Raw genomic sequence first — 22,982 nt, 5'->3', positions numbered from 1 at the left:
ACCTACCTCAGATTAAGTTGATCTTTCTCTACACCTTAGTATAACTGTAACACTATATTCTGCATCCTCTTTACTAAGATTCTACTGGGTCTTGATAGTTTGAGTTATAAGGAGAGGCTGGGATTTTTTTCTCTGAAGCGTAGGAGGCTGAGGGGCGACTTTCTAGACATCTATAAAACAATAAGGGGCACAGATCAGCTAGATAGTCAATATCTTTTCCCAAAGGTAGGTGAGTCTAAAACTAGAGGGCATAGTTGGGGAGAGATACAAAAGGTCCAGAGGGACAATTATTTCACACAGAGGGCGATGAATGGCTGGAACAAGCTGTCATAGTTAGTAGTGGAGACGGATGCAATTTTGTCTTTTAAAAAGCGTTTAGGCAGTAACATGGGTAAAATGGGTTAAGAGGGATATGGGCCAAATGCTGGCAATTGGAGCTAGCTTAGATGTTTTAAAAAAGCAGGGCGGCATGGACAAGTTGGGCCAAAAGGCCTGTTTCCATGATGTAAACCTCTATGACTCTGTGACTCTCCTTCCTTCTCTATGTACGGTATGCTTTGCCTGTATAGCAGGCAAGCAACAATATGTTTTCACCATATACTAATGCATGTGACAATAATAAATCAAATCAAATTTAAAAAAAGCTGATGAGACATCTGCAACTATTCTTCAACATTTTAGAAAAGTGTAATGGGATTTTGAAAATGTGGCTGCTAAAGGTTAGAGGGCAATGGTCAGTCACTTGCAGTAGTGTTTAAGCTTGAATTGCTTCTTTCTGGAGCTTGTTAGTACTGGAACCTGAACTGCAATTGTTCGCACATTAAAGCTGTTTACAACTGGGTTTAAAGGAATAGCACTGAACCCAAACTGAACAACACAATACCTCATTACTTCAGTTGTTGCTCCCAGCTGACAGCCTCATTGAGACTGAACATTGGATTGCAACAAAAAGAAACACCAATACATAAAAGATAGAGCCTGTATTTATATAGCACTGTTCACAAACTCAGGATATCCCAGTGTTTTACAGCCATTGGAATACTAACAACCCCAGCAGGACATCCTTACCCTTTATTGAAAAATGTGCATATAAATGGAACATTCTTTTAGGCCAACATCAGAGATTTTAGGAGAAGCCCATATAAGTTAGAAATCCTCTCCCAGGTATGTCGAGAAAGCTACCAGCTCCATTACATAATCGGGCTGCATGGTGGTTAGCACTTTTGCCTTACAACCTCAGGGACCGGGTTCAATTCTGGCCTTGGGTGACTGTCTGTGTGGAGTTTGCATGTTCTCTCCGTGTCTGCGTAGGTTTCCTCCCACAGTCCAAATATGCGCAGATTAGGTGGATTGGCCATGCTAAATTAGTGTCTCAAGATGTGTAGGGTAGGGGGAATGGTCATGGGAAATGTGTGGGGTTACGGGGATCGGGTGGTGGGGGGGGTGGCGAGGACTTGGGTAAGATACTCGGTCAGAGAGTATGTGGAGACTCGATGGGCTAAATGGACCTCTTTCTGCACTTAGGGATGCTATAATTCTTGATAATTAAATGTACAAAGCTGAACAGCAATTTTCATTCCAACGGTTAATAGTTGTTAACATTGCTGTTATTCAACTAATTTATAAGAATGTAGGAAACTGGGCATGAAATTTTCAGCATTCACAGTATTTTGCTTTTATACGAGAAAAGGCCTCTAATTACATATCATCTTTACTAATTTACACCCATACACAACTGCTCTTCCGTCTAAGGTTTCTCCTCACTGTTGCATATTTATTGGTCAGTATTTGCAACCAGACTGCGAATGGTGGACGTTATGATTCTACTGGGAGCTTTTTGCTATTGTTTGGTAAACTGCTCGGTGAATCTGGAAAGGGGAAAATAATATCAGGTATGATTGAAGGGGAGGGTTAAAGGAATGGTGGATGAAGGTGGGTGGAGGGTAGTGGCGTGGGAAAAGGGGCTCAGAAACAAGAGACGCACCAAGGTCCTTAATTTCTCTCCCTGGCCCTGCTTACATTAATGAACTAATAATCCAAAGAATGGGAATTCAAATGCCAGTTTGAGGAGAGTGTTAAAAAACAAAAGTTGATACAAGTTGAAAAATAAGATGGCCGCGAAGCTGTTGAATTGTCATAAAATACTAACTCCTTTAAATGTCCTTAAAAGGCAAGAAAGCCAATTTATATCCTCAGCTGCTTTGGCCTATGTAGCAATCCAATCCCAAATGGCTTTTAACTGTTCTATGAAATGGTTTAACAAGCTACCTTCTCATGACAACTCTGGTAATGAATGCCAGTGATACCCACAACCCGATAATAAGGAAAATATGATCAGTATATAAAACCATGACTCATAACTTATTTAAGTAGTAATGACAAAAAGCAAGAGGAAGTGCATGGGGTGACATGGTGGCACTGTAGTTAGCACTGCTGCTTCACAGCACCACCGACTTGGGTTCAATTCCAGCCTCGGGTCACTGCCTATCTAGAGTTTGCACATTCTCCCTGTGTCTGCATGGGTTTCCTCCTGGTGCTCTCGTTTCTTCCCACAGTTCAAAGATGTGCAGGCTAGGTTGATTGGCTGTGTTAAATTGACCTTAGTGTCAGAGGGATTAGCGGGGTAAATATGTGGGGTTACAAGAATAAGGCCTGGGTGGGATTGTGGTTGGTGCAGACTTGATGGGCCTAATGGCCACCTTCTGCACTGTAGGATTGTATGATTCTAAAAGCAACAAGCCTTTTCTTTAGATACCCAGAATTGAATAAACAGATTTCAGATAATTACTTTCTGGATTTCTATCTCTTGCTGGTTTGAAAGAACTCAGTCCAGGCCAATGGGAGTCATGAATTTGTTTGATAATCAGTGGGCACGAGTTGCAGGATTCTGTTCCCAATGGCATTGATTTTGTTTTGTATCTTGCTCTGTCATCTGTCCATTGACAATAAGACTCTTATCATGTAACTGTGTCTTGGCATCCTTATACATAAACAGCAAGAGCAGTGTAATGTGAGCTTCTACCAACTTGTCTGTTCCGTCGCCTGCTAGTTAGCACTATCTATTTTGTATATTTACCGGCCTACTGAAGATCTATAAACTAATATAATCCTGGAATCATAGAATCCCTACAATGCAGAAGGAGGCCATTCGGCCCTTGAGCCTGCACCGACCACAATCCCATCCAGGTCCTATCCCCATAACCTAATTATCTTAATTGTCCTACTAATCCCCTGACACCAAGGGCTAATTTAACATGGCCAATCCCACCCAGGTCCTATTCCTGTAGCCCCACATATTTACCCTGCTAATCCCCCGACACTAAGATCAATTTATCATGGCCAATCAACCTGTCCAACCCATCTTTGGACTGTGGGACGGAATTGGAGCATGCTGAGGAAACCCACACGGATATGGGGAGAATGTGCAAACTCCACATAGACACTGACCAAGCAGGGAATTGAACCCAAGTCCCTGGCACTGTAAGGCAGCAGTGCTAACCAATGTGTCACCCTGCCACCTCATTTCGTTCACTGTATATCCTTGATCCACATTGGAGTAACAAATATTTATCAAACTGTTGTGTTAGACACTGATGCAAATATTTGTTGGCTATTTATTCTTGAGTTGTACTATGCTGGATTATGTATGCTGCTGAGTGATAGGTAGCTCTAACTACATATAATCCTTCCTAATTTACATCCATACACAACTAATCTTGTATCCAAGGTTTCAGGTAGGTTACATTTTACATGTATAATGCTCCCAGTGGAACAAGTCCTTCACCTCCATTGATCTGATGAAGTCTATGCGGTAATTCAATTATGTGTGAGAGAAACTTAATTGAGAATTGTGAGTGATTTGATGAGCTATCTCTCTACTGTGTGGCGTCACCCATGCCACCACGATGCTGAGAGGCTAATGGAAACAGTTTCTGTAATTAACCAAACTGTACTGGGGTGCCCTACCTTCATGAAACATGATACAAGCTTGTTGATGGATTATGTGATGTGTCCGTACCCCATTCTTGAGAAGCGGAACTTGTCATTATAATGTTTAAATCAGTCTCCCATTGTGCTGTGCTTCTCACTCTTCCATCCCCAAACAAACCTTCTAATGATTGTGGCTTCACTTGCCTGCAATAAAAGGCCAATAACCATCCCCCCATCCATCCCTTTGCATGTAATAACTTCAGAGGACCTTAGTTCTGAACAGACCCTTGTCACCTCGGTTTGATTGCTGCGTATCTTTCGTAGCATCCTAGATTTGTATTTGTTGTCTCAACTTGGCAATTCTGCACTTGCATATTTTTACTGTGCACCTTTTGTAGTTTTAAAAGTTTCTCTCTCATTTCTGGGGGAGTAGAATTGTAGGTAAATTGGTACACACTGGTCTGCCAGATATGAGCTCCAGTGATGGAGCAGTTGCACTTAAAGGTTTAGCTCTCAGATGTAACACTGCATGTTGTAATGTGTAGGTCTTGTTTGGTCCACCTATATTTGGGAATGAGGGATTTCATTGTGCAAAACATTTGTTCAGTTTGATCATTAGATCTGGAGTAAGGAGGAGGAAAGTTAGTGATCAAAATTCTACTCCTCACATATATCCTGAAATGGCTTGCTGATAAATTGTGGGTCGTTATCCATAATGATCTCTCTCGGCACACAAAGTCAACTGAAAATAGCACTTAGAGTGCACACGGCACTTGTTAATGTGTTGTGAAATTGTTGAATAATGGAGTTTTTGGCAGTCAATGATGACAAATAAGTTAATTTATGTAGATAAGAAAGGTCGGGTGCAATTTTGGACTCATCCAACTTTGTCTATACGTGAGTGGTGAAGTTGTTGAAAAAAAATCAATAAATTGCGCCCTCTGATGTAAGCAGCCAGCTTTCTGATGAACATTGGCCCTGACCCCTCCTCCTGCTGGCAGGAAACAGAATGTACATTATTTTTTCACAAAGGGGCATATTATTGCATTTTTATACTCGCCCAAAAAAAAAATCTAAAACTCTCCTATTTTCACACTCATTCGGCACTTCGAGTTTTTTGGTAAGGTCTTACCAAGGCTTAAGGCTTAAGATTGTTAGTTCTGTTCGGACATATTCCTGGAGGTTTCATCATTTGACCTTCTCTGATCTGCCTCTAACTGCATTACCCCAACTCTCCCACTGTCGATCACTGCCCATCAAGTTTCTAGGTGTTCAGATCACCAATAATCTGTCCTGGTCTTTCCATGCCAGTTCTATAGTTCAGAAAGCCCACCAATGCCTCTACTTTCCAAAAGGCTAAGGAAATTTGGCGCTACTGCCATGAACCTCAACAATTTATATACAAGTATCATGGAATGCATACTTCCTGGGTGTATCACAGCTTGGTATGGCACCTGCTCTGACCAAGACTGCAAAAAACTACAGAGGACTGTGAAAGTAGCCTAGTCCATCACGCAAACCAGTCTCTCATCCATTGACGCTGTCTACACTTCCCGCTGCCTCGGAAAAACAGCCAGCATAATCAAGGCTCTCGCACACCCCGGTTATACTGTCTTCCACCTTCTCCCGCCAGGAAAAACATACAAAAGTCTGAGACCACAGATTAATCGACTCAAGAACAGCTTCTTTCCTGCTGCCATCAGACTCTTAAATGGACCTATTACTTATTAAGTTGATCTTTCTCTTCACCCTATATGTAACTGCAATACTGTATTCTACATCCTCTCCTTTCCTTCTCTCCATGGATTCAATGAACAATATGTTTTGTCTGTATAGCACAAAAGAAACAATACTTTTCACTGTATCTCAATATATATGACAATAAATCAAATCAAATTACGACCATTTCATGGGCCTTCCCATTCCATGGGCCTACCCATTCCATTGTCAATTGGAAAAGGATCAGAATCTTTGTTAGCTGATTGGATGGTCCCTGGCTCTCAGTTCAATCAGCCTTTCCTTCCCCATGACCAATGATTTATTATTGGAGAGGTTCAAAGAATGCTTAAAAAAAGCCATCAATGATTTTCTCCCCCATGACTCATACAAATGTCCTGGAGATGGATTAATCTTCAATTCAGGGAGACGCTGGGTCAGTCCTGGAGAATTGACAACCTTCCTCTGATAACCAGCTCTAAGATATCCATCCATCAAATCTTGGAACAAGTTAGTAATTTTTTGTAACTATGGTTAGAAATCAGATCACTTGCTTTAGCAAGAGTTATGCCACATGAACATGAAAGTTTGTACTATTCTGTCTGATAGACAGGAGCTACCTTTAAAGCTTGCAAATGTCTTTGTAATGTTCAAAGACAGCCAGATTATTGTGCTGTGAATAATAGTTATAAAACATTCAATTATTACAGCTGAATTATGTATGTCATATAAATGAGAACATTTTGAGTTCTGTGCCATTTTATTCCCAATATTTTTACATGCTTAAAGAGCCATGTTATAGTGGGGCAGGCAAAAAAGTTTAACAATTAAAGCGGGTGGCATAGTAACAGAGTAGTTAGCACTGCTGCCTCGCAACATCAGGGACCTGGGTTTAATTCTGACCTTGGGTGACTGTCTGTGTGGAGTTTGCATGTTGACCCCGTGTCTTTGTGTGGGTTCACTCCAGTTTCGTCCTACACTCCCAAGATAAAAAAGAACATAAGAACATAAGAAATAGGAGCAGGAGTAGGCCATCTAGCCCTTCGAGCCTGCCCCGCCATTCAATAAGATCATGGCTGATCTGAAGTGGCTCAGTTCCACTTTCCCGCTTTCTCCCCATAACCTTTAATCCCCTTGCCTACGAAAAACCTATCTACCCGCGTCTTAAATATATTTAGCGAGGCGGCCTCCACCACTTCAACGGGCAGAGAATTCCAGAGATTCACCACCCTTTGAGTGAAGAAGTTCCTCCTCAACTCTGTTCTAAACTGCCTCCCCCCCCCCCGCCCCCCCTTATCTTGAGGCTGTGCCCTCTAGTCCTGCTGTCCTTTCTGAGCAGGAAGAACCTCTCCACCTCTACCCTATCCACCCCTTTCATCATCTTATACGTCTCAATGAGATCCCCCCTCATCCTTCTAAACTCTAACGAGTACAAGCCCAGCCTATTCAGCCTCTCCTCATAGCTCAACCCCCTCAACTCTGGTATCAGCCTAGTGAACCTCCTCTGCACTCCCTCCTAGGCCAAAATATCCTTGCACAAGTGCGGCAACCAAAACTGCACACAGTACTCCAGCTGCGGCCTCACCAGTGCCCTGTACAGTTGCGGCAAAACCTCCCTACTTTTATATTCAATCCCCCTCGCTATGAAGGCCAGCATCCCATTTGCCTTCCTGACCACCTGCTGCACCTGCAGGCTGGGTTTTTGCAACTCATGCACAAGGACCCCGAGGTCCCTCTGCACCGTAGCATGCTGCAGCTTTTCACCCTGTAAGTAGTAGTCCTTCCTACTATTATTCTTACCAAAGTGAATAACCTCACACTTGCCAACATTGTATTCCATCTGCCAGGTCCTCACCCATTCGCTCAGCCTATCTAGATCCCTCTGCAGACTTTCCACACCCTCCGTACAAGATGTGTGCGTTAAGTTGATTGGCCATACTAAATTGTCCTTTGTGTCAGGGGATTAGCAGAGATTGTTGTCAGTGCAGGCACGATGGGTCAAATGGCCGCCTTCCGCACTTCAGGCATTCTTTGATATCTGTCATTTTTAAATTGTTTGTTTTTATTTAAAATAGACTTCCATGGACATTTGCTTCAGTGCTACTGAACAACTAGCATACATATAGAAGATGAAGTAGTCTTATTGAAGACATTTGGTTTCATATTTTTGCATACACATTTTCACGAAACTGAACCATATAATTTTTTTTTGCTACAGGATTCCATAGGTCAGCTGAAAATGCTGCTAGTGTAGCAAAAACATTGTCACTGCACTTTTTTTTATCATTGTGCTTGACAACTGTTCACTGTTCTGGCTTCAGGATCTAAGCAGCAGCTAACTCTGGTGCTTGCTTCAGTCACTTTGACAGACCCCAACCTAGCAGTATACCTGTTAGTCCGGAAGCGTATTGATCCCTGTTCCTTGAGGCTCCCTGCATATGGTTGTGAAGTTATCATGTGCTCTGCTGTGCACTAATGTCAGAATTCTTGGTGCATCGCTGGTGAGGGGGTCAGAGCTGCAATCCTTGGTGAAGTGTTGTGTCTCTTTGCAGGGTGTTCTTCTCCACTCTCTCCCACAGCCTTTGCAGAAGGTTCTCCTACACATTTCCACAGAATTCTTGTAGAATATCAACTCCATCCCAAAAAATTATTCATTGAGATACTTTACTCATCATTGGATCGTAGAATAATACAGCACAAAAGGTGGCCATTCGGCCAGTGACATATGTGCCAGCTGTGTGTTCGAGTAATCCAACATTCCTTTCCAGTATTCATTAACATGGCAGTATTTTTTTTTTTATTAATTCATGGGACATGGGCATCGCTGGCTGGCCAGCATTTATTGCCCATCCCTGCTTGCTCTGAAGGTTGTGGTGAGCTGCCTTCTTGAAATGCTGCAGTTGACATGCTGTGGGCTGACCCACAATGCCGTTCAGGGGGGAATTCCAGGGTTTTGACTTAGCGACTGTGAAGGAACAGCGATATATTTCCAAGTCAGGATGGTGAGTGGCTTGGAGGGGAACTTGCAGACGGTGGTGTTCCCATGTATCTGCTGCCCTTGTCCTTCCAGATGGTGGTGGGTTTGGAAGGTGCTGTCTAAGAATCTTTGGTGAATTGCTGCAGTATATTCCCGTGTATCCTGCATACCAATTTTGGTGACTGCTGCTTCAAACCTTACTCATTTATATAGCATCGTCAACACAATAAAATGTCCCAAGAGTGATTACTACAGTATTAAAGTTAAAGTTTATTTATTCGCCACAAGCAGGGTTACATTTACACTGCAACGAAGTTACTTTGAACATCACCTAGTCGCCACACTCTGGCACCTTTTTGGGTACACTGAGGGAGAATTTAGCATGGCCAATGCACCTAACCAGCATGTCTTTCAGACTGGGGGAGGAAACGGAGCACCCGGAAGAAACCCACAGGGAAAATGTGCAGCTGGGAATCAAACCTGAGTCCCTGGTGCTGTGAGGCAGCAGTACTAAGCACTGAACTATCGTGCATTTCAAAATATTCTTCCCTCTGGGACAAACACAGGCCATATCCCCAATGGTTTGTGAGTCCCACCAACCTCCGTGATCTTCCAGGAGGTTGTCAGTTAGAAAACTGGTGCCGTGTGTCCCATTCAAATAAGGATGACGGGCGCAGGTTCCTGAGACTGCAGTCCAAATGGAGATCCCACTGCTTTGGAAGGCTGTCTGCCCCATTGGAGGAGGTGGGTGATCCTCAAGCAACAAGGACAGCAAAATGTAGACGCCCTTGGAGGTGTGCAGAAAATTCAAATGTTGAAGATTTAAATCAGTAGTTGAGGGGATGCCCTCTAATGGATCCATTTGGTCCATGAGTGAGGCCTTTCCTGCCAAGCCAGCTTTAAGGGACAGAGCCTTTGGATCCAATGATCATTTCGCCTGCTGCTGGGAAGATTACCTCAACTGAGCTGCTGTGTTCAGCCTTCAGCCGGAGGCTGTTTCCTGTTGAGCCACCCCTGTCACTTCAGTATCCTCCTAATGTCCTATTATTGGCTACCTGCTGCTACCACATGGGGAGCCATTTTCCATTATTGTGCACCTGCCTTTGCAAAAACGCCCAGAAGTAGGAACAAGTCTGGCCTCTGAGCTGACATGGACTTTTCCTATTTCCCTCCCTTTCATGATTCTAGCCCTCTGCAGACACTGAGTTTGTCCTGAAGAATTAGCTGCCTATAGCTACTCTACATAGAGAAAGGCAATGGATTATTGCTATGCTTTCGTATACTACCATCTTCTAGTTTGACCACTGTGGACTAACCTGACACCAATATAGTGTTTCCTCATTTGTTCTTCGATTTGTAAAAATGAGGAAATTCCTTTCTCCGCAATCTTCATTCAAGTAGCTTTGACCTCTGCTCTGATTGGAGAGTGGCAAAGCCCTGCAGTGGAGGTGACAAAAACATGTCCACAGGCTTTTTCTATCCACCCAAACCCATTGTGAATCTTACTAACCACAAAGCCGGTGACCCATTCACAATAAAAAGCTGCCACCGGAATGCGAGAGGGAATCTGGTTGCAATTTATTCCGTGGGATCGGATAGCGTTGTAAAAGCTGAGAATATAGCTTGTGTAATGTCAGTGGAATCCTGAGTTTAAATCTCAGCCTTCCCTTCACTTTCCGCAATCCAAAACGTCTTAATATCTATTATTAGCTTCAATAAAAGCAAGCCTTACCGGTGACAAGTATGTCTGGATTTGACTGAGAGGTGATTACATTGTCATCACAGTAGAATGGCTATGTGTTTAGAATACACAGGGAATTAAAAGTTAGACATTGTTTTCAGAGGGAAGTCAAACAGCTTCATTCCATTGATGAGAAACATTTTGCTTTTCATTCTGCCTGCACCATTACTGTATTTGGCATCTTTCATGCATAAAGAAGAATGCATCAATGCATTGATGTAGTTTCGTGTGCTGTAACTGATGGGTTTCTGCAATGAACAATTGATATAGATGGTTCACTGACAGGGGGGGTCAGTAGCAGTGGGATTATTAGTAACCAAGAGGCCTGGGTGATTGACCTGGAAACATGAAGTCAAATCCCACCGAGGCAGCTAGGAAAATTTAAATTCAGTTTAAAGTTAAAAATTAAAGTTTATTTATTAGTCACAAGTAAGGCTTACATTAACACTCTAATGAAGTTACTCTAAAATTCCCCACTCTGGCACCTGTTCGGGTCAATGCACCTATGCAGCGTGACTTTCAGACTGTGGGAGGAAACCGGAGCACCCAGAGGAAACCCACACAGAACACGGGGAGAACGTACAAACTCCATACAGCAGTGACCCAAACCAAGAATCAAACCCAGGACCCTGGCGTTGTGACGCAGCAGTGCTAACCGCTGTGTCACCATTAATTAATTATTAATAAATAAACAGATCTATAAATAAATTTGGATGAAAATGTCAGTCTCATTAATTATGATCATGAAAATGATCATAGGGCACAGTGGTTAGCAAGGCTGCTTCAATTCTGGCCTTGGGTGTCTGTGTGAGTGGAGTTTGCACATTCTCCCCATATCTGTATGAGTTTCCTCTGGGTGCTCTGATCTCCTTCCACAGTCCAAAGATGTGCAGGCTAGGTGGATTGGCTGTGATAAATTGCCCCTTAGTATCTAATGATATGTAGGATAGGGGAAGTGGTGGATAAGCATGTGGGTTGTGGGGGTGGTGCCTGGGAGGGATTGTTGACTGAGAGGTGATGTGGATGTGATGTAGTGTAGCTGCACAGTACACTTCTGCACTGTAGTGATTCTATGATACTGTTTGGAGTTTTTAAAAATGCATCTGGCTCACGAAGTCCTCCAAAAGAAGAAATCTGCCGTGCTTACCCAGCCTGGCTCCAGATTCACAGCAAGGCTCTGGTTGACTCTTAACTGTCCTCTGAAATTGCCCAGCAAGACACTCAGATGTCGGTGACTTACCATCAGCTGCTCAAGCACAATTAACGATGTCTGATTCACTTGGCTACACACCCTATAAATCAAGGCCCAAATCTGATATGCTTTACCTCCCCCTCATACCCTCATGGCTGATCAACCATGAATGTAATGAATGGTGAGCAGGCTCGAAGGGCCGAACAGCCTCCTCCTGTTCTTATCTTCAAGCTCCCGCAACAAAATCGCAACTTTTCCACGCATTATCACGACAACGACTTTACTCAAATATTCACTACACACTACGCTCACTTGCTTCTCTCTTGTAGGAGAAGTTGCGATATTGAAGGAGGCTACAGGAATTAACCAGAGGAGGAGAGGTATGCCTGCATGCTTTAACCTTCATGGAGAAGGCACAGCTGGCTATATGGGAAGGGCCATTGCTGAGGCAGTGGCTATCGGTGAGTTAACACCAATGAAGATCAGGTTTTTTTCATTTTTAATCCTCCTTATCTCATCCTATTTACCTACAATGTCTTCTGGAGCACAAAATGCAGCCATGGTGTGCCACTGGTGGGGGATGTGATTGTTTAAGTTGGGATTGCAGTCAGGTGGGTTGCTTTGCCCTGGATGGTGTCATGCTTCATCCATATTGATAAGGATACATTTCTAGGCAAGTGAGGAATATTCCATTGCACTCCTGCCTTGTGCTTTGTTAATGGTGCATTGGCTTTAGAAAATCATGAGGTGCGCTTCTCACCACAGAATGCCCAGCCTGGTCTTGAAGCCACAGTTTTGATGTCGTTGGTCCAGTTAAGTTTCTGGTCAACAGTGACTCCCAGGATGATGATGGGGAACATTGAGCGATGGTATTGCCATTGAATGTCTGGGGGAAATAGTTATTTTCTCTCTCTTTAGAGGTGGGTGTTGCCTGGTACTTGTGTAGTACAAACATTACTGGTCACTTACCAGCCCAAGATTGAATGTTTTCCAGGACTTGCAGCATGTGGGCACGGATTGCCTCAGTATTGGAGGATTTCCAAATGGAACTAAAGCTGTGGAATCTTTATTCCGACTTTCAGATTGAGAAAATGTCATTAATGAAATAGTTGAAGATCGTTCAAATTCACATTCTGCCATGAGGGACACCTGCACTGGTTGAAGTGATTTGCCTTTGTGCCACATATGACTCCAGTCAGTGGAAAGTTTTCCTAGATTCCCATTGACGTCAGTTTTACCGGAGCTTTTAATGCAATGCTTGGTCAGATGTTACCTTGATATCAAGAGTAATCATTCTCTCCACACCTCTAATGTTTCATGTTTTGACCATGCTTGGACTGAAGTGGTAATGAGGTTTTGAGATGAGAAGTCCTTGGAACCCAGACCAAGTGTCGAAGAACAAGTTATATCTGAGTAAATGCTTGATAGCGCTGTTGTGATACCTTCCATTACTTGTTTGATGATCGAGTAGCATTGGATTTGTCCCAGTTTGTCAGGAGATGACATATTTGAACAATTTTCCACTTTGTTGGGTAGATCCTAATGTTTTAATTGCACTGGAACATGGCTAGTTCTGGACTCAAAGTTTTCAGCACTACAGTCAGGATACAGGCAGCACGGTGACACAGTGGTTTGCACTGCTGCTTCACAGCGCCAGAGACCCAGGTTTGATTCCTGATTTGAGTCACTGTCTGTGTGGACTTTGCACATTCTCCCCATATCTGTGTGGGTTTCCTCTGGGTGCTCTGGTTTCCTGCCACAATCTGAAAGATGTGCTGGTTAGGTACATTGAACCCGAAAAGGTGCCGGACTGTGGCGACTACAGGAATTTCACAGCAACTTCATTGCAGTGTTAATGTAAACCTTACTTGTGAGGAATAAATAAACTAACTTTCGGATACTACTGATGCCTATAGTATTTGCTGTATCCAATGCCTTCGGCCATTGTGTGATATCACATGGAGTAAATCGAGTTGGCTTAAGATTGGCTTCCATGATGGTAAGGAGCTCATTTCTGGTTGAAACCAGATGCAAACATTCCAGCCTTGTCCTTTGCACTCATATGCTGAACTTCGTCCACGTTTGAGTATAGGGATGTTATGGAATTTTCTCCTCCCATTTAATTGTCCACCAACTTTCGCAAGTGGAAATGGTGGGATGTCAGATCTTGAGATAATTTGTTGGGTGTTGAAAGATTTAGTTCTGTCCAGAATATGTTGCTTCCTCTGATTAGAATGTATGTAGGCCTGTATTGTAGCTTCACCTGGATGGCATCTCATTTTCCAATTTGTCTATTCCTGCTTCAAGCACATTACTACATTCCTCATTTATCCAAGATTGAACCCCAGCTTGATGTTAATGCTAAAATCAGGGATATGCCAGGCCTTGAGGTCATAGATTGTGCTGGACTATAATCCAACTATTCCTCACACTGCCTCACTGATATCCAATTTTGAGTCTTACTCTATGATCTAAATCTATCCCATTTGGTATGGTGGTCATGTCACACAATATGCGTGTTAGGTTGATTGGCCATGCTAAATTGACCCTAATATCAGGGGGATTAACAGGGTAAATGTGTGAGGTAATGGGAATAGTGCATGGGTGGAATTGTGCTTGGTGCAGACTCGATGGGCCAATTGGCCTCCTCCTGTGCTGTAGGGATTCTATGAACTTGATGGAAACTGTCCTCAGTGTGAAGTTGGGATGTTGTCTCCACATGGACTGTCCAGTGGTCACTCCTACCAGCGCTGTCTTGAATGAATGCATCTGCAACAACTAGGTTGGTGAAGCTGAGGTCAAATAACTTCAATTGTTGGTCCTCCCACCATCTGCCACATAGACCCAATCTGCCAACTATGTACTCGACACCCCGAAAGCTGTGGTGTCACCATGCCACTGGTAGTGATAGGCTTTTAAGTCCTCCGCCCGGAATACATTTTGTGCCCTTGGCACGTCTTTCTCATCATGCCTCCACTTCCAAGTAAGTTAACGTTTATTTATTAATCACAAATAAGGTTTACATTAACACTGCAATGAAGTTACTGTGAAATTCCCCTACTCGCCACAGAGCGGCGCCTATTCTGGTCAATGCACCTAACCAGCATGCCTTTCGGAATGTAGGAAGAAACTAGAACACCCAAAGGAATCCCACACAGACACGAGGAGAATGTGCAAACTCCACATAGACAGTGACCTAAGCTGGGAATTGAACCCGGGTCCCTGGCACTGTGAAGCAGCAGTGCGAACCACTGTGCCACCGTGCCCCCCACTTCTGCTAAGTCAATCCTGCTAGAGGAATGCCGGTGATGGAAGAGTCTGGCCATAAGGTATGATTCTGTGGGTCAGACAGACAGTTGCTTGACTGGTAGGTGGAAAAGGCCTCTTAGTTTTAGCACAGGTCCCCTAATGTTAATGAGGAGGACTTTGCAATGTTGACTGAGCTGGACACGGCTACATCATTTTTGAATCTTTTGTGGAGGCTAATGTGTTGTCACAACTGAATGGCTCACTTGGATATTTCAGAAGGGATGTGTCAACCAAATAACTGTGGGGCTGGAGTAACATATAGGCCAGAATGGGTAAGGACTTCCTTCATTAAAGAATATTAGTGAACCCTGAGTTTTTCAGATAATGTTGCTAGTTTGTTGGGGTGGAATTTTACAGCCCCACCATAGTGGGAGTGGGTCATAAAATGTGGCCATTCAAAAGTCCATTGACTTCAGCGTGAGTGTTAAATCCCGCCGGCATAAAATTCCATTTGTGGTCACCATTGCGGATGCTGGCTTTTTAATATCAGGTTGATTTAATTAAATAAGTGAATTCAAATCCTTCAGCTGCTGCTGTGGGATTCAAAATCATGCCTCCAGGTCCATAGTCCAGGCCATTGGCCTAATAATTCAGAACCATATGCAGACGATGACTTCAGTGTTGCAATCAGCTGTGTGACTGCCAGCACAATTCACTGCTTTTGGTTACAGCGTGGCATTATACAAAGGAAGTTAGGTTCTGTTACAAGTCATTTATGTTACCATCTGTTACACTTTGTCCAGAGAACTGTTTCAGTAATGATTATTCTTCTCTGAAAGGAAAAAAATTAGGCTTACATGTCTCTCCTTTGATAAATAGGACATTGTTATCTGGTGGTAAGTGAATTAAAGGCAGGAAAATGATGATCTGCTTCTGGTAATGTCCTACTGATTGATTAAGTGCTGTAGCTGTCCTTTAATAAGGCTTTTAAGAGATGAAGATCCTACTGCAGGAAAGGTCATCTTCAGAGTTACAAGATGCTTCAGAGGTAATTAGTGTGCTTTGCTTTTTATCTAGGATATAGACCTCCTTAACTTCTGCCTGAAAAGGCCGAATGGAAATGTGCTAGGAAAACGAGCAAGTCTGAAAAATGTAATTTAATTATGTGTTTGCTATCTTCTTAGAAGAGTTTTTCATTATTGCAATTCTGGGAACAATTGTAGGCAGGAGTAATTTTTAATTACAGTCTCCAGGCAGTTCAAAGATGTTTGCTTAAAAATGATAACACCACATTTATTGAAATGCTTAAGGAGAGAGAAATGTTGATTTTTGTTAAAATAATACACTTTTCAATACTTTATTTGGATACACAATAAATCGCACTGCAGCCTAATGTAGGTTAATTAGACAAATAAATTAATAATCGTGGTTCCCCTGAAGAATAATATTTTTAATAAATTCATGATGATGTACAATTGATGATTCCAATGATTTGTTTGTGTTGCGTTTTCATCTACAGTATAAAGAAGTGTTTTTATTCCTCCAATTCTGTTGCTGGATGCTAACATTTTGGGCCAGGTTTTACGGCCTTGCTCATCCCGAAACTGTAAATTCCCACTTGAGGTCAATAGACCTTTCCATGGTCTGTCTCTCACCTGCTCCGATTCCCGTGGCAGGCGGGACAGTAAAATTCCAGCCATTATGTGATTTGAGCTGTCCCTCTGTCCTGAGATTAGATGTTGGACGTGATCTTTCTGGCCACTCATGCCACGCTCCCGCTGCAGTGAAGTCGGAGAATTTAGCACCCAGCCAAATCTCCATTCACTGAAGCGGGATGGGAAATTCCTGCCAGTGTGAATGGTTGTAACGTTCCAGTCTATGTTTTATTCCTTCATGGGAGGTCGGCATCACTGGCAAGGCCAAACATTTGTTGTCCAGACTTAACTGCCTCGGAAATGAGTGCCTAAGGCTATTTCAGAAAGCAATTAGGAGTCAACAACATTGCTGTGGATTTGGAATCATGTGTAGGCCAGACCAAGTAAGGATGGCAGATTTCCTTCCTTCCATTAGTGAACTAGATGGGTTTCTAAAACAGCAAAGCATTCCTGGTCACTGTTACTGAGATGATCTTAATATGCCAGGTTGTATCAACTGAATTTAAATTCCACTAACTACCATGGGGGGATTTGAACCCATGCCCCCGGGCATTAGCTTGGGCCTCTGGATTAGCATGATGTCACCAGCTCCCCTGTACAGATAAACAATGTCAGCAGGTTGTGCATTCAACCGAAACATCTAAAAGAGAGAGGAGATAAAAGGGAACAAGTAAATATGTATAGAAGGAGGCTGTTTACCTAAACACTAACATTGGTGTAGCCTACTGACCACCTGATATTCCGAATGCAGCAAAGGTCGCATTTTGTTATTATCTGGAAATAAGTGAAGATCCTACTTGATCTTACTACTTGCTGGACAGTGATTGTGTACTTATTAAATTGTTGTGATTATTTCTTGGCTGGGGATGGAGTGGGGGGGGTTGGATTTTTTTCAATTTGGAAGCAGGTGGAAAACATGTTTACAAATTTGCCTTCCGTTCTGTCCCATGCCAGATTTTCTTTGCTATTGAAGTTACTTTTTCCATCATGAATTTGCCCATGATCGAAGTGAAAATTTCTCCTTAGTTCCTTGGGGGAGGGGTCTCTGATGTCCATTCTCAACCATGACTCTGAGATGACATATATCCACAGGATAGATCCATCTCAATGTTTTATTGTTCAAGTCTTACCCTGAATAAACTTTACCAAAAAAATAAATTGCAGAAGAAAATATGAGCATTTTCCGCTCGCATTTTACACTTTGCATGAACATTTCATCCATTCTTCCAATCAGTTAAATATAAACTGCTCGCCTCCTATCCAGTAGCTATTTCTGTGTAAGGAGCACCTTCTTTTGTATTTATTCTTGTCAGTATGGAAATTATTAAGAAAACTACTCCCACCTAGAACTCCAGCCTTAGCATTCTGAGTAATTTAGCATTTTGACAGTTTTTTTAGTTAGAACAAGCTAAGGGCGCCACAGTGACACAGTGGTTAGCACTGCTGCCTCACAGCGTCAGGGACCCGGGTTCAATTCCTGGCTTGGATGAACGTCTGTGTGGAGTTTGCGCATTCTCCCCGTGTCTGCGTGGGTTTCCTCCGAGTGCTCCGGTTTCCTCCCATAGTCCAAAGATATGCGGGTTAGGTTGATAGGCCATGCTAAATTGCCCCTGGGATGTGTAGGTTAGAGGGATTAGTGGGGTAAATGTGTGGGGATAGGGCCAGGATGGTGGGATTGTTGTCAGTGCAGACTCAATAGGCCAAATGGCCTCATGGAATTCCTACAGTGCAGAAATAAGCCATCTGGCCCATTGAGTCTGCACCGACCACAATCCCACCCAGGTCTTACCTCCTTATCCCTACATATTTACCCGCTAATCGCTCTAACCTACGCATCTCAGGACACTATTGGGCAATTTTGGCATAGCCTATTATCCTACACCACACATCTTTGGACTGTGGGAGGAAACCGGAGCACTTGGAGGAAACCCACGCAGACAGTGACTCAAGCCGGGAATCGAACCCAGGACCCTGGATCTGTGAAGCAGCAGTGCTGACCACTGTTCTACCGTGCCACCTCCTTCTGCACTGTCAGGTTTCTATGATTCTATGAAATAAATAATACTTGTTCCCAATTGCCCCACTGATCGGAAAGCACTGTCACTCATTAGAGTCCATGTAAATCCAATATAACAAATGGAAATCTAAAGGGGTGAATTTTCCCATTTCACCTGCCATGGGAATCGTAGCGGATGAGAGGCGGACCACGAATAGGTCTGTTAACCTCGGACAGGATTTTCCAGTTTTGGGACGAAGGTGGCCTGAAAATCTCGTTCCCAGTAACTGGAGAGTCTAAATGCCAATGGATGTTAAAATTTCTTTGATGAAGGAATCCTAAGACTTCAGTTCCTTGCTTATTGATTAAAAGCAATGAAGTGCTATCTTAAATTAGCTCGGGAGCAGTGAAAATCCAATTGCCTGTTTATCTGTTGGCAGAAGAGTGATCACTAACCACACCAGCCAAATTAAGAAATCCAAGCAACGTGCAAAGTCACTGATATACCCGTTGTGTGATTGCACCTATGCAGGACAGTAAAAATGGATTCTTCCTTGACAAATCAATGAAGACCAAAATCCACCGAGTGATATAACTCTCACTCTGGAGTTTGAGGATGGAGGTACCTAATTTAACAAAATACTGAGATAATTTTCAGTGCGTGATGATCCAATATTCCATGCTTTCCAGAAAATAATAGTGACAATGAAATGGTGGAATAGGAGAACAGTGGTTGATGAAGGAATATGGTTGATGAGTGGGCAGCATGGAGGAACAGCGGTTAGCACTGTTGCATCACAGTGCCAGGAAACTGGGTTCAATTCTGGCCTTGGGCGACTGTGTGGAGTTTACACGTTCTCCCCATGTCTGTGAGGGTTTCCACTAGGTGCTCCAGTTTCCTCCCACTGTCCAAAGATGTGAGGATTAGGTGGATTGGCCATGCAAAATTGCCCATTAATGTCCCACAATGGCCACTTTAAATGTATTAGTCCTTGTAAATGTATGGGTTTATGGGGATAGCGCAGAGAAGAGGGCCTGGTAAAACACTCTGTCAGAGAATCAGTGCAGTCTTGATGGGCTGAATGGCCTCCGTCTGTATCATAAGGATTCTATAAATATATTTTGTTAAAAGGACTTTCCAAAGTATTAGGTTCTTTTATGATCAAACAACTCCCACTCAGCGCAGTTGACACATGGTTTCGATTTTAATCTTATCAGTAAATTATGCAAAGGGTGCCTATTCATCAGATGATATAACTGGCACACTCTGGAGACAAGGGATCACCAGGGTCCAAGTCCATTCAGAGGAAAAGTAGCATGTCAAGTAAAATAAGTTATTCCATTTAATAAACAATGGCTGAATAATTTTGAATAATGAACAATAAACAATGGCTGAATAATCTCTGGCTAAAGGCACAACCTCAGGCTAATAGTCCTTTAAAAAAGAGACGAGGAGGAATTCCTTCAGCCAGCGCTTGGTGAATTTGTGGAACTCTTTGCTGCAGAAGGCTGTGGAGGCAAGATCATTGAGTGTCTTTAAGACAGAGATAGATAGGTTCTTGATTGGGGGTTATGAGGAAAAGGCAGGAGAATGGGCATGAGAAAAATATCAGCCATGATTGAATGGTGGAGCAGACTCGATGGGCCAAATAGCCTAATTCTACTCTTATGTCTTATGGCCTAAAAGTCAGTCAAATTTGTCTTAACAGTACTTTGGTATCTCTGATGAAAGGTCATCTAGGCTTGAAATGTTGGCTTAATTCCCTCTCCACTGATGCTGTCAAACCTGCTGAGATTTTCCAGCATTTTTCTGTTTTTGTTCCAGATTCCAGCATCCACAGTATTTTGCATTTATCTTTGATATTTCTTGTTACTTACTGATTTTGAATTGTGTAAAGTGATTGGAGTAATAAGTTGATAATGTTGAAAGCAAGTGCAGATTCTGCGCTGCTCAAAATAATGCAGGTAGCTAGCAGACATTGTGCTGCCCATTAATGTAAACATACTGGTGAATGGCTTTACACCACAGCAGGGAATCCAAGTCTATGCAAGGTTAGCACCACCTAAAACCATCCTTCACTACTTGCACAACTTAAAGGCAAACTGCATCCTGGAATGTACTGAGTGGGATTTTCCAGCCATGCTCGCCCCAAGACTGGAAAACCTCACTCGAGGTCACTGGACCTTTGCATGGTGAAGGTATACATACTGGTAAAACATCTTCTGGTTTTTTTTTAAATCTTGCTCACTAATATTATTTCATGCTCTCTTTTTGATTTCCTTATTTTATTTATTTAATCCCTGTACTTTCAACACGACAGATAGCTTGGAGAGTTTTTTATGACTGTCATAAGCTTTCTTTTTTATTTATTCTTCCCCTGTGGTGTTTCCCTCTTGTTTATCACTGATTTATCCTTTAACAGCCATGTCCCGTCCAGCTCAGCCAAATCACTTCTCAGTTTTGTAAAATTTGCCTTTCCCAAGTTTAAAACTTCTACTCCTGATTTATCTCTGTCCTTTTCCATAATAATACTAAATCTATCTGAATTGTGGTCACTATCTCCAATATTGTTGCCCATTGTCACTTCATCTACATGCCCATCTTCACGTATTGTTTAAAAAAATCCTGGACACTACATGAATTTTTCATTCTCAAAGCCCCTTATGTTTGTTTAAACCCCAGTTGATATTGAGGTAGCTAAAGTCTCCTACTATTATTGATCTCTTATTCCCACAGGCAGAAATTTGTCTGCATATATGTTCTTCTATCACCCTCTCACTATCTGGGGGTCTGTAGGATATGCATAGTAGTGTGACAGTTCCTTTTTCATTCCTAAGCTCAATCCATAAAGCTTCTTTTGTTACCCTCTTTAGTATATCATCCTTTCTCACAACTGTCACTGAATCTTCAATGTATAATGGTAAGACCTCTCCCTCCCCTCGTTTTTTATCACTCATTCTATCCTGTTTGAAAACTCTATAACTAGGGATATTGAGCTGCAAATATTACCCCTCCTTTAGCCAGGTTTCTGTTACAGCAATGCCATCCTTCTGCCATGTGTATATATGTGCCCTTAGTTCATCTGCCTTGTTTGTAATTTTCCTTGTATTGAAGTATAAACAACTAAACCTGTCAATGTCCTTTACTGGACACATTTTAATCTTCATTTCTTTTGTCTTTCCAAGTCATTGACTGCATCACTAACTAATGTTCTACCTTCCATTTCCTGATCTGAATCTGACCCACCTAACCCTACCCTTTGGTTCCCATTCACCTGCCTTACTAGGAGTGTCAATGGGTGATGGTTAGAATCTGTCTTGCTGCAAATGGTCATTGCCCTGCACTTGTGTAGCTAGAATATTAGTTGCTAATGATCAGCACAAGACAGAATATTTTCCAGGTTTTACTTCATAGGGATGCATATATTGATTTTATGTTGGATGGAAGTTTGTTGAAGAAGCAGCCGAAGAGCACTGAAGCTAAGACATTACTCTCAGGAACTCCTACAGTTATGTTCTTGATGTGGAACTATGTTCCTGTTTCTTTATTGTCATTTGGTCAAAAACCTGGACCGTCATTCCTATTAGTACAGCAATGATTCAAGAAGGTGGCTCACCACCTCCTTCGCAAGAGCAAATATGGATAAGCAATAAATGTTAGCCCAGCTAGTGGCACCAACATCCCATAACTGGGTCAAAAATTTCATTGAGATGTCAAGCCCTTAAAGCAACATATGTGCAGTAGATGGCACCCTACACTGTGGAGAATTCTGCCTGGCATAGTCACCTGTATCCTCCACCTGCTTCTCTCTGTGCAGAGAACACAAAATGGGCTCACTTCTCCCGACGTAAAAAAACATAGAATCTTACAGTTCAGAAGGAGGCCATTCAGCCTATCGAATCTGCATCGAACGCAATCCCACCCAGATCCTATCTCCATAGCCCCGTGCATTTATCCTAACTAGTCCTGCTGACACCAAGGGGCAATTTAGCATGGCCAATGCACCTAACCCGCACATCTTTGGACTGTGGGAGAAAATTGGAGTACTCAGAGAAAACCCACACAGACATGGGGAGAATGTGCACTGTCCACACAGACAGTGACCCAAGTCGGGAATCAAACCCGGATCGCGAGTGTTGTGAGGCAGCAGTGCTAACCATTGTGCCACCATGCTGCCCCAAACCAGTGGATGCGCTGACCTTAGATTTCAAGAAGGCATTTGATAAGATGCCACATCAAAGATTATTGCAGCAAATAAAAGTTCATGCTGCAGGGATAACACATTAGTGTAGATAGAAGATTGGCTAGTTAACAGGAAACAGTGAGCACATATGGGTCATTTCTCAGTTTAAGAGGGAGAGAGGGAAACCTGGGACAATCTTTCCAGGATCTGCACCTTCCCTGGATTGACTTTCTTTCCCTGCAAATCCCCAATTTCCCCCCAGAAAACCAGAAAAGAAATGGAAAAGAAATGTCTGACACCTTTCTGATGCAGCAATGGATGGTGAACTGAAAGATGTTAAAT

This window comes from Carcharhinus amblyrhynchos, chromosome 23, assembly GCF_965287045.1.
Source record: "Carcharhinus amblyrhynchos chromosome 23, sCarAmb.v2.hapA, whole genome shotgun sequence".
Lineage (NCBI taxonomy): Eukaryota > Metazoa > Chordata > Chondrichthyes > Carcharhiniformes > Carcharhinidae > Carcharhinus > Carcharhinus amblyrhynchos.
Note: the sequence above shows the minus strand (reverse complement) of the source record.